Source organism: Denticeps clupeoides, chromosome 4 (assembly GCF_900700375.1).
Source record: "Denticeps clupeoides chromosome 4, fDenClu1.1, whole genome shotgun sequence".
Lineage (NCBI taxonomy): Eukaryota > Metazoa > Chordata > Actinopteri > Clupeiformes > Denticipitidae > Denticeps > Denticeps clupeoides.
The window spans coordinates 18,659,360-18,672,417 of NC_041710.1; the positions used below are offsets into that span (position 1 = coordinate 18,659,360).

At 41.9% G+C, this 13,058-nt stretch overlaps 1 protein-coding gene and 1 non-coding gene across 5 annotated transcripts in view; both read left to right on the forward strand.

The window, feature by feature from the left end:
• fndc3ba (fibronectin type III domain containing 3Ba) overlaps positions 1-13,058 on the forward strand; it is a 97,113-nt gene that overhangs the window by 28,745 nt on the left and 55,310 nt on the right. The gene's annotated exons all lie outside the window — the stretch shown is intronic.
• Positions 3,538-3,697, forward strand: LOC114789392 (U1 spliceosomal RNA). Its single transcript, XR_003749656.1, has one exon. It is a non-coding gene; the product is annotated as a U1 spliceosomal RNA (small nuclear RNA).

Genomic DNA, 13,058 nt, shown 5'->3' on the forward strand with positions numbered 1-13,058 from the left:
CCGCTGACTTGTGAGCCACATGACATTTCGCTCCTTTCTTTAGGAGAAATCTTAAAAACATCTCTTTTATGAGACAGCTCGGCCAGTCTCCCACGGTATTCCGACCAAAATACATTATGACGAGTGAGACGTGATGGGCTGTTTACCCTGTTCACCAATAACGAATTTTGAAAATGCAAGTATAGTTTTTGCAGTTGGATAAATCTGGGTTTATAGCTGTGCCATTTGCTGGATTGCAGCGCTGTCCTTCTAAAGACATTCTGTGCATAACTGCAGTATTTGTGAGTATATTGTGTTTACCGGATCACACACTCATGCTTCCTTTGGTTCAGAGAGCAGAGAAATGAATAGCTCTTCACCACTAATTATGTTTTTTTTATTTTGTTGTCATTATCTCAGATTGGTGTGTTTAATGGCTAGATATTAGAGTTGAATCAGTCACACTCACTCCTCCGTCCGTCTACTTGTGCAGTATTCAGAAAGGACAATACTCTCAAAAGTCAAGTATGGTACTCCACTCGATAGGAATGAAAGGCCACTCATCCGTTCGACGAGAACTCAGGGCTGCCTTTAAACTGAGCAATCATAAATATGCAGTGGGTTCATGTCATTCATTTGATTGCATGGCATGATTTATTTGGAATTTCTGTTCAATGAATATTAAATATCGAGAGTATATTGGGTTGAAAATACTTCCAGCAGATTTGGCTACTAAAATGTTGCAGAGTAAATCTATATATACAGTACAGGCCAAAAGTTTGGACTTTTTATATACCTTCTCATTCAATGTGTTTTCTTTATTTTCATGAGCATTTACATTGGAAGATTCTCACTGAAGGCATCAAAACTATGAATGAACACATGTGGAGTTATGTACTTAACTAAAAGTGGAGACCTGGTCTCCAGAGTCACCAGACATGAACCCAGTCGAGATGGTTTGGGGTGAGCTGGACCGCAGAGTGAAGGTAAAGGGGCCAACAAGTGCTAAACACCTCTGGGAACTCCTTCAAGACTGTTGGAAAACCATTTCAGGTGACAACCTCTTGAAGCTCATCGAGAGAATACCAAGAGTGTAAAGCAGTAATCAGAGCAATGGGCGGCTATTTTGAAGAAACTAGAATATAAAACATGTTTTACATAACTCATGTGTTTATTCATAGTTTTGATGCCTTTTGTTCATGCATGAATTGCCTTTTGCTTCAAACTAGGTTTTCTTGTGCTTCTGAATTGAGAAGTGTCTGTTTACTGAACGCTGCTTTAGAGAGCTTGCTTCTGGTTGTTGTACCAAACTGTGAGCGAGTTTCAGCTCAGTCTCAGCAACCAAAGCCTGCATACGTGCACACAGACACACACACAAATAAGCACACACTGTAGGTGTGGTAACCTAGTGCACTAACTGTAGTGTAAATGTGTTACTACACTACCGGTGCCCAGACAACATTTTTTTTTTTTTTGTTTATTTCTAAATATTTTTTTTCTTGTGGAATCTATGTATTGCTGATATTGGGACTTGAGTGAGCTTTGCATTGTTGTTGGAGCTACAATGCAGACAGTCGAAGAACGTTGTTTCTGCGTTCTGCTTGATATCCAGGAAAGTGTGTCTTTTTGAGATTGTTGAAGGACAAGGAGTAAACTCATGAACACAGTGACACGCTGGATGCCTCAGTATAGCCAGGATCATCAGGCCAAGGCTGCATCACACTCAGATGTCACAAGTGATTGGAACAGATGCGTCAGTGTGTAAGTTTCTCCCCATACTTCAAGTGGACATGTCTGCAGCATTCTCAAGTGTTTAATGTTAATGTCTAAAAACCACATGCACATTTTTGTTGCTATCTGGATTGATGGCTGGATGTCTTCGGTGGTACTTCTCAATGAGAGAACAACCAGGGTTTAAATTGTGAGCCTGTCCTCACCTCCAATGGAGCCCAGGGACCCAAAACCAAACATAGACAGCAAGCAGAGAGAGCAGGGAAAGCAGAGCGAATCAGGCAGAGAGACAGACAGGAAGTCCACTTCCATGCACATGTCTGTCTAGTTTTATTTGCTTTTGTTTGCTGATTTGGTGTAACTTTGCACCTCAGCATTGGCATATTTCAGGCTGCTGTTGCGTGGTGTTTCAGGCCAATGGAGAGTGTAAAGGTTTTTTTTTTTATTTCTCTAGTCGAAGATCCCATAAACAAAACTTTACTGTAATGTTGGTTATTGCAAGAGCAAGGGATAAAATAGAAATGACATGGCAGGGAATGGCAGAGAGAGAGAGCGAGAGAGAGAGAATTCCTCCTGTCTACTGGCCTAAGCAGGGTGAAAGAGTGCATTTGGACAGAGTCCGGCAGCCACGACCAGAGCTGCATGGCCTATTTTCTCTTTCTCTTTCGCTCCTGCCAGATGTGCCGCTGTCCAGGTCAGATGAAAGCAGTGCATCCTCTCATTGCCTCACTGCTTTTCCCGCCACGTTCACCACACCACACCCTCACTCATCATGCCAAAAACCCTTGTATTATATCTGTCCCTGATACATTTCTACTTCACACCATGCAAATACATTTGCTTTATAAGAATCAGGCGACTATTTGGAGGGATGGACGGTGGTGTAGGAGCTTCCAAGCTTCCACGGTTGCTTTGATAATCTAGCATTAACAGCAGCTACCTGTAATTCAGTTGTTGCTACTGGATCAGCATGCAGGGAATTTTCAGCTTGCAGGCTAGCCAAGGATGTTGGACTTCAAATAACTTTTATTCCTCAATAGGCTTTTTACTAGCCTGCTGTGATTTAGTTACATTGAATTAGTGAATGCTAATGGTGTTATTTTCACGTAAATGAATCATAGCAAAATCCAATTAAAGACTGTCTTTGCTGATGATTCCATATGTTCTTGCTGAAATGTACCTTGCAAACAATAGTGCCACCCTTTTCACCCCTGGTGAGTTTTAATGTAGCTTCTTCTTTCAGGTCTACCTCAGCTTAGCCTCAGAAACTAGAAAATGTTGCTTTAAAGTGCTGCTTTTACGTAGGGTAAAAAAAAACTTTTTTTTTCTTTAAAAAAGTTTGACACTGTCATCTACTGTTAAAATGACTAAATGATTTGTAGAGAAACTTGTTGATTACACAGCCAATTTTTTTATCAATAAATCAATGGGCACTTTGATGAGAAATTCCTGTTTGGTTTTCCAGTGTTAACTGATTGGCTTGATGTGCAATTTAATGGTGTAGTGATTTCTTAAAAACCATGCAGATTCAGCAACACGTTTTGTCTGTTTATTGACATTAATGTAGGGCAGAAACTAATATGCACTCAAAGGATGCCTTAGAAGGCAGCACATTGGTCGTTGACTAATCTCTCTGTTATGTAATCTCTGTTGCTCTGTGCATATAACTGCTGTAGATGTATTGAATATGTTCACCTAACAAATTTAAATAATGACCCACAAAAACTTCTCTCTACTGCCGTTACAAAGAAACACCGCTGGAGATACTGTGGTCACATATAGCATATGGGTAACATATAGCATATATAGTGGGTAACACACCTGCCTATACTTACCTGGCAGGGGAGATACCGTGATCAAGAAGGCGGTTCACCCAGGGCGAGGCTCAGCCATTGCACTTCGGCTGTGCTGACCCCTGCGAATTCCCCAAATGTGGGAATCTCGACTGCATAATTTCTGGTAGTGGGGGACTGCGTTCGCGCTCTTGGGGCAGTGGTGGCCTAGCGGTTAAGGAAGCGGCCCCGTAATCAGAAGGTTGCCAGTTCGAATCCCGATCCGCCAAGGTACCACTGAGGTGCCACTGAGCAAAGCACCGTCCCCACACACTGCTCCCCGGGCGCCGGTCATGGCTGCCCACTGCTCACTCAGGGTGATGGGTTAAATGCAGAGGACAAATTTCACTGTGTGCACTGTGTGCTGTGCTGCTGTGTATCACATGTGACAATCACTTCGCTTTTAAACTTTATGAACCAGAAGACCCAGGTTCAAATCCCACTTACTACCATTGTGTCCCTGAGCAAGTGACTTAAATGTACTACGGAACAATCAACTTGGGCCAGGTGGCCCGATTCTATTTTCCAAGGATGTTTATGCTAATCTTTGCATACGAACAGTATATTATAGGTGCAACAGAGACGATACTTTAACATTCCAAGCTTTGTATCATAGATTTAGACGTGGATCCAGTGGAGAATTGTTAAAACCCAGGGTACACATGGAGCTCCTGTTTTTCCTATTTCATCCTATCGGGAGCACTGAACCCACCCCTTCCCTTTTTCCTTTGACTCCCTTTTTGTCATTTGTCTTCTGCAAATGTGTGGTTTTATATGATCTTTTGCTCCTCTCTTCCCCTCCCTACAGTCTTTCTGTAACTGTTAGATGATTCTTTCAGCTTCAACATTTTTTTCCACTAGTTCAGCTTGCTCTCCCTCTCCAGGCAGCAGTCTGAACACAACCTGGCAGTAGCCTTGTTTCCTGCTGACGTGGCTATCAGGGCTGCCGAGAGCCAAAGCCACCCCCTCCTTCATCTCACCCTCCCTCTCTCCCTCTCTCCATCTCTCTTCCTGCTGCTGGCAGAGTCTGTTCCACTCTCACAAAGGAATCAGTATTCAAATTTCTCCTCAGCTGGTGGTATGGATCCATCTCATATGGATGGTTCTTCAGTTCGACCTCGTGTCAAATACCTAGAGTCACACACAAACACAGAGACCGTGATAATCCAGCAATCATTGTCATATTTCCACCCGCTGAATACTGAATTTCTCTCATGATATAGGTTCAACAGGTAAGGAGTGGGACTGTATTAATGTCATGTTCACATTTTCAGCTGTGATCCAGTGAGGGTTAATCCTCAGGTCCCTATGACATTTTGACTAAATGAATCGTTCATGAAGCCTGGGTCATGTGTTTATGGGAACTGATTTAAATCCCATGCCCATTTTTGGCTGTGATTTTGATGCAATAATCCTGACCCTCCCAGACTCAGTTCTGTTGGCCGGCTGTGATTTACAGTTGTCTGGAATACGTCTGGGCCTGCGAATTGAAGTCCGTGGTGCATGATCATGATTCACTATGTATTTAATGTCTGCACAGCTTGTATTCATATAATTTACAGTCTGTTTATATGTCTCTTACTACTGGGACACACATATAAAGGAAAGTTATGGACTGGCCAGTTAATTAGTTGGTTTTGAAACATATTACACCCAATTGAAATTATGACAAGAAACTGTGTTGAGCATTAATTTACATTCACATTTACAGCATTTATCAGGCACCCTTATCCAGAGCGACTTACAATCAGTAGTTACAGGGACAGTCCCCCTGGAGCAACTTAGGGTTAAGTGTCTTGCTCAGGTACACAATGGTAGTAAGTGAGATTTGAACCTGGGTCTTCTGGTTCGTAGGCGAGTGTGTTACCCACTAGGCTACTAGCACCCATTCAAATTGAACAAGTTGAGTCTCAACACAAGGTCACATGCACCTGACCTCTGATTCCCATAAATACTCTATAAGCTCTGCTAATAGGCTCAGTCCTGCAACTCTTGGTTCCTCAGCTGTCAGTGATCAGGACTGGTGGGGTCTGGTTTTTGCAAGGCGTGTGCTTGTGCGGTCGCATGTCATTCTTATTTGCGTGTCCTGTGTGTAGTTCGGCAACAGGAAGATATCAGAGTGCAAGTGACAGGCCGCTGGCTGAAACCTGACCACACCTTCCACTTGTAAATCCGAGAAAGGGTGCCTGTCTCCACACAGCAAGGTCTGCACTTCCTGTGGCCACTTGCTTCAGCCGTCACTCTCTTTATCTCGCCATGAGACAGCGACACTTTCTTAGAAAGAGGCCATGGAAAGAATTAGCCTTATCCAGGGTGCCTGCGATGGCATTAACGCATTCCTCCACTCTGAAACACAGCGTGGATGGAGAACACGGTAACGAAACAAGCTGATAACGACCTCCCTGCCTGAGGTCATTCAGTAACATAATGAGTTCTGCGGAAAGAGGAACTGGTGAGCTTTAGGCCCTCAGCGTGATCAGCAGCTTGGGACATTCCTATCAACACAAATATGTTACTCATCATTACTCTGCCCGACATCTCGGTAGAATGAGGAACACAGTTGTACAAAAGAAGCTGAAGTTTTATTGAACATTTTCCCCGACCGTGCATAATTACAGCTTAATTAATGAGTATTGTTGTATGGAAATTGAATAAACTGAGGCAGCCTTATTTTGGTACCACTGACGCGGGTGAGAATGCAGCCCATTCCCAGAAGGCTATGAGCACATGCTGTTAGTGCCCCATTAGTGCCCTGTGAAAATTTGCGATGCACTTCGGTCCTGACCATCATTAAGGTTTTCAGCAATGTGTGCTTCATTAGATCAGAGATTGTAAAGCATGTGCTAGTCGCCTCTCCTCGTGATCATCAGTGATCCCTGGTTGTCCACGATTTGTTCACTAGTTGACCTTCCTTGGGCAAGTTTTGAAAAGTAATATCCACTGCAGGCAAATCCCACAAAAGCCCAGTTGATGGTAACTCATTGGCTGTAGTGTGGATGTAGTGCTGCACGATTAATCTAATCGCAATCGTAATCGTGATGTCAGTCTGTGCGATTACATGAACGCAAAAAGCTGTGATTTAAATGATTAGTACATGGATTGGATCGGCAACATATCCGATCCATTCTCTCATTCTCTCAAAGTTTGCGAGTCTCACTTCAGTCGGATGCAATTGGTTTTAACATATTTGGCCATTATAAAATCCCCGTTTTATAAGTCTTAACCTTAGCTAAGATAGGCTAAGCTAGCGAAGCTATGCATTCCTGTGTTCAAGTCAGCCTCCAAACAACGTTTTGGCTAAACGTAGGCATTAACTATTTAGACAGTTCTTAGCTGTTTAGTTAACTTTTCTCAAACTTTGAAGGTTTCCTAAAGAAATTCACCTCTGTTTACAAATCTTAACCTTAGCTAAGCTAGCAAAGCTATGCATCCCTGAGTTCAAGTCAGCCTCCAAACAACATTTTGGTTAAACGTAAGAACTATAATACGGGATTTTATAATGGCCAAATATAATCAAAACAATTGTTTAGCCTTACCAGGGTTTGTCGTTCGACAGTAATGTAAAAGAGTTTTTTGTGATTTATTTAATTTTGTAGAATATTGTATTTTGAAAGCACTGGGCATTTCAGGTTATAAGTAGTTTGTATGTTTATCATATCGCAATCGCATATCGCAATATTGATCTCAATAATCGCAATATGTCTTTTTCCCCAAATCGTGCAGCCCTATGTGAATGTCTTTAAATTGTATGAAATAAACAACCACATTAATAGTGGATTCCTAAAAAGCACGACAATAGCTTTGGACCATGGAGTCCATGCCGACCCGGTGTCTGAAATTACTCGCACATGGCGAGATAGAGATGGCCGTGGGGCCACATGGCATTCATTTATTCTGGCCTCAGCTAGCATTTCCATGATTGGGGCCAGTGTGAGTTGCTGTGGGCCAGGTCAGATGTGCAGGGAGATAGCCGCTGAGCAGCGACGGGCTCATCAGTCATCTTGGCTTAAAGCAGTGCAGTGACCGCAGCAACGATAATGCAAATAGAAAAAAAAAAACTTAATAATAATAAAATATGAATATCTCAGAGTGAGGCTTGCTGTTGGAGGGGCCGGTGTATGAATGGAGGATATCTAGGGGAAAATGAGGAATGCTGGAGCTGATGACAGTGAGCCGGAGCGCTCTTTGTGTATCTCCTTTCCTAACTTCTGCAGAGGTGCGTGAAATCAGTCACCGACACCGACGAGTATAATCACACACAACACACTGGCTAAAAGTCCCAACCAGCTGCACCTGTACCCAGAGTGCCTTGCAGGATGTGGGTAGATAAGGTTTTGTGCTTCATATAGGTTTAGTTGTGACAAGCATGTGTGTCCAACAAGAAACATCTGTGTTTACACGACCAAAAAGGATCAAATAGCCATGTCAACTGCATGTAACACACACACACACACACACACACACACACACACACACACACACACACATACATTATACACACAGTTCCTCCTAGAACCATTAAAGGTGAAGCAAAATTACACTCAGGAGTGTAACTCACAATGTCACTTATCTCATATACACCAGCCAACATGTTCATGTGCACAGCACCTGGTCTCCGGCATTTCTCTGACAGGCACACACACCTGCAACAGGTACATGACGTGCAGATGGTGCTTATAGCAGTGAGGTCACATTTTCTCGCTGCCGGCTTTGAAGTTCATCAAAGCAAAGTTTAACACTATATATCTCTCCTGCCACACCCCCTTCTCTCCCTCTCCCCATTCTCACTCATAAAGAGAATTACCTCTAAGTGAAAACATTTAGGGCACTGGATTGGCTCCCTAAGGGTTTTTTAAAGACTAAAGAAGAAAGTTCTGTTCAGCAGCGGAAATTGTTCATGTGTGCTTTGGTAAAGCAATTAAAATGTTGTATAAAACACAGGTATCAAAGTACAGAAATGCTTTGTAGTGCCCTTCACCATTAGGGTTGGCCCTGGGGCTTCCAGCATTGTGTATGTGTGTGTGGCCATGTCTTTGATGAGGTGATTCTGAACCATTAGGTGATCAGTGTGTGCAGGGGGGGGTTTGGTTTAAGGTCCCCGGACATACATTTTTTTTTTTTTTTTTTTTTTTTTATTGGACTCCTAATACTAAATCTGAAGTCTCTTTACGGAATTCTGCTGTGGTGCAGAATTACAGATAGTCCCATGATGTCATTTACCCCAGTTTCGTTGTGTGTGTTGCTTTAAATGCCCATTCACCAACCACAATGTTTTCTGCAAACAGGAAGTTGTGTCTGTGTTTTTCCAGAAAAAAAGTAAAACAAACCTATTGTTTCTTCAGAGTCTTGTGTGACGGAACAAAAAAAAATTTATTTGTGCTCATTTTTACATCCGATCACAGCAACTGCAATGCTTTGCACATTTTCAAGTCATGATGAATGGTGGAGCTACATTTTTAGGGGAGAGGTGGGAAATTCTCTGGGTGTACAAAGCATAAGAAAGGGGAGGTAACGTTTCCCCTAATGATGACATAAGGGGAGACATTCCAGATCTGACCGTCTGAGCTGCTGCTCTCTGAACAGCGAAGCACACTTTATACATATCGCCATTTCTAGCCACTGCAGGCTAATATTAATGTTAAATAGTATTAACTAGTATTAATGTTAAATAATCTCACAAAGTGAAATTTCTATGTCAGTGGACCTTTAAAACACTGTACAGTGTTTGCAGACAGCAAAAACACTCACCTCTTAACGACAAAATCTCTTTCTCAATGTTGCTGTTGCTCAGAACACAATGTAAACTGAACTGACTATAAATTGCACTAAACTGCACTGCAAATTCATGTTCTCAGAGGAGTTCTCAATGAAAATTTGAAGATGACAGTGATTTAAAAAATCTTTGTGATTGGTAATAAGTTCAAAATAGGCCATGACAATGAATTAATGGTGTCAACTGAGCAGTGTTGCATGGTGTTTGGCCTACTTACCTCCTCAGTGTTCTAAAGGGGTCTGGAATGGGTTACTTTGTTCCATGGCTTTGTGTTGGATGGAGAATGGCCCAACACTCTTGTTTGTCTATTCTGCTCTACTTTGATTTTTGGCAGACATCAAAGGCAGAGAGAAGGAAGGAAGCATCTTATCAGGCCAGTTCTTGATGCCTCTGTGACTCTGGCGAGGGTATGATGGAATGTTACTCACATTTGCCCTTCAGCCTTTTTTGCAAACACTTTGCTCATGGAATGAGAATGAGGGATGAGGAAGGTGGGAGTGAGACTATACTGTGCAGTCTGGGAGAAACAGATCTGGGAATGTCTGTCAAGCATTGTCCTAAAACAGATCTTTTTTTATAACAGTACCGACTAGATTCTACGGCTTTAATCAAATTTTAGATTTTCATGCATGAGGGGTAGTTGTTTTTCAGGGTAATTAACTCCATCCAGGGTAATTAACACTTATTTTATTTTCTGAGTGTGCAAAAGAGAGTCTCATACACTGCAATAAGAAATAACAATAAATTGGAATTATTTTGGTCATACAGTGCATTCCACATTATTATGTTACAACCTAATTCCAAAATGGATTAAATGTATTTATTATTCCTCAGAATAATACAGACAACACCCAATAATGACAATGTAAAAAAAAGTTTACTTGAAGTTTTGGTAAATGTATGTATGTATAAAAAAACACAAGTACTCACAGCCTTTGCTCACTTTACCAATGAACCTTTGGCAGCAATTACAGCATCAAGTCTTTTTTTGAATATGATGCCACATGCTTGGCTGACCTATCCTTGGCCAGTTTGGCCCATTCTTCTTTGCAGCCCCTCTCAAGCTCCATTTTAAGATCTCTCCAGAGATGTTCAATCGTTCAATTACAGTCTGGGCTCTGGCTGGATCACTCAAGGTCACTCTGAAGCCACTCTTGAAATCTTGGTTGTGTGCTTAGGGTCGTTGTCCTTCTAGTCTGAGTTCAAGAGAGCTCTGGAGCAGGTTTTCATGCAGGATGTACTTTGCTGGAGTCATCTTTCCCTCTATCCTGACTAGTCTCCCAGTTCCTTCAGCTGAAAAACATTCCCACAGCCTGATGCTGCCTCCACCATGCTTCACTGTAGGGATAGGATTGGTCTGGTGATGATCAGTAACGTGATGCCTGGCATTCACACCAAAGAGTGTGAATGCCACACTCTGTCTCATCAGGAAACAAGAGGCACCTGAGCTCAGTTTTGAGCTTCATGGCAAAGTCTGTGAATGCTTATTTACATGTGCTTTCAGTTTTTTTTATTTTTCATTTTAATTTGCCAAAACCTCAAGTAAACTTTTTTCACATTGTCATTATGGGGTGTTGAGTGTAGAAATTCTTAGGAAGTAAATGAATAAATTAAATCCATTTTGGAATAAGGCTGTAACAAGAGGTGACGCTCTGTGAATATTTTCCGGATGCACTGTATGAAACGATCACTGGTATCATGTCGCAGTTTGTAGTGAATCAACTGTACATCAGCATGCATACACAGAGGCATGTTTTGTTTAGTGCTGTGAGTGCGGGCCATTGTCTCCCGCACCATAAATCACAGCGATCACTTCATCAGGGGCCACGTACAAAGTGTGAATAAAGCCGAGTTAATCAGCTTACTGGATAGCTGTATGGTCTGAGTGAGAGTCCACTGACATTTAATTCCCTCCCACCCCCCTTCTCTGCGCTCCGTCACTCCACACATCCCAATGTTGAAGGTATTCTGGCCGCCGAGTCACAGCTGTTTTAACAGCGATGGGTTTGTGTACATCAGGAACAAAAAGCGTTTAAGGAAGTGGCCCTGTAATTTGAACTTTCATTGCTGCCTGCTGCTCAATAAGGTGATGTGTTAAATGCAGAGGACACATTACATTGTGTGCCTTCACCGTGTGCTGTGCTTGCATATCTTTTTTTGTGTGTGCGGTTTTCATTTGCCCATTAGCGAGGTGTAGCCCTACATTTCTAGCCCTGCTTTTTTGCAAGCAGCGAGATCACTGCTACAGAGCCGTGTACCGGGAAAGTACCATGACCGAAAAAGAGTGTTCTCCGTGCACAAGTTATTATCCTGTCTGTGCATATTATTCTGCCCCACGGTCTGTTTAGGACAGTCAGGATTATTTCTAAAGCTTCTATGAAATAGCCCCGAATAACTCTTGGGTCACTGCTTGTTTTCTAGGAATTCAGTTTTTTTTTTTCATGGGAAGCCGTCGATACACCCATTAATATAGATTTTTAATTTGTCATATGAACATCCATCTATAACCATGCCTTTTCCCCGTACCTTGTTATTGTTCCTGGATCAGGTCAATAACATGACCGAAGTCTGTCCTTTCATCGGCTGAGCCTGTTATCTTTCAGTATGAGCAGAAAATGAGTCCGCCTGATTAGAATCCCGTATCTCTGTGCAAGAGCAGCAATAATTTCAATGTATGATATTCCAAAATGAAAATAAGCTCTCAATCATGAAGTTTGTTGCAGTTTCAGAGATGTTAAGCCAGTTAAGTCACTAACTGTAGATCAGTGAACCGGCAGTGTCTTTAATAATGTTAACTAACCAACTGATTAATTCGCTGTCAGTGAACATTTGATAGCCAAATATCTATTGTCTTCAATTCAAAGCATGGGATCATTACATAGCCATATTCATAGCTTACCCAAGGCCTCTGTTGGCCTTGGTCTTGGACTTGGTCTTGGTACCCTCAAAGTCTCAGGGGTGTCTTTGTGTTGATACTCTCCGGTCTTGGCAATGTCTTGGTCTTGCTTTAGGTTTTCTTCACTACAAAACTACCAATCGGCAGAACAGGGGAACAGTGTACACCACCAGAAAACCACCATGGAATTTAGATGTAGGAGAGAACGAGGGTTTATTGATCAGTGAAGATTTTACATAATCACAGCTGTTACTTGAAGTATGTTTGTGTGTGTGTGTGTGTGTGTGTGTGTGTGTGTGTGAACATGTAAAAAGAGGCTTTTTGTAATTGGGGATAATGAGTCACTTATTAGGCCGTGATGAAATGCCTCCCCATAATTAAAACCAATCTCTCTCTCTTTCTTCTTTGTTTTGTGTGTAATGTCAGTTTTTCCAGACCTTCTTAGTCCCACCAGTGGTGAGAGGGGTAAAGAGACTGGTATTTGTCTTGTTCTTTTTGCACGTGGTACAGATGCAGAGTACGGCTTCTATGTTTTTTACGAAGTTTGTGCCCTCATCAGGAGGCTTTGCTACTTCTTGCTCAGATTCCTTTCTTTGAATCCTGCTGCTCCTAATTTGGCTGCCTGTCATTTCATCTTTTGAACCAAAATTATTTTAAATAAATAATCATATCATTATAATCATATAATGAGGATTAATGTTTTTTCTTCTATGCTTAGGAAAAAACAAGTTTTTGTGTGTGTAGGTTTGAGCAAAATGAGCTGTACAGTGTAGGAGTCGGGGATGGTCTGGCTTCAGGGTCTATACAATCCTCTCTATTTAAAAAAAATAAAGGGAATTTAAACTTA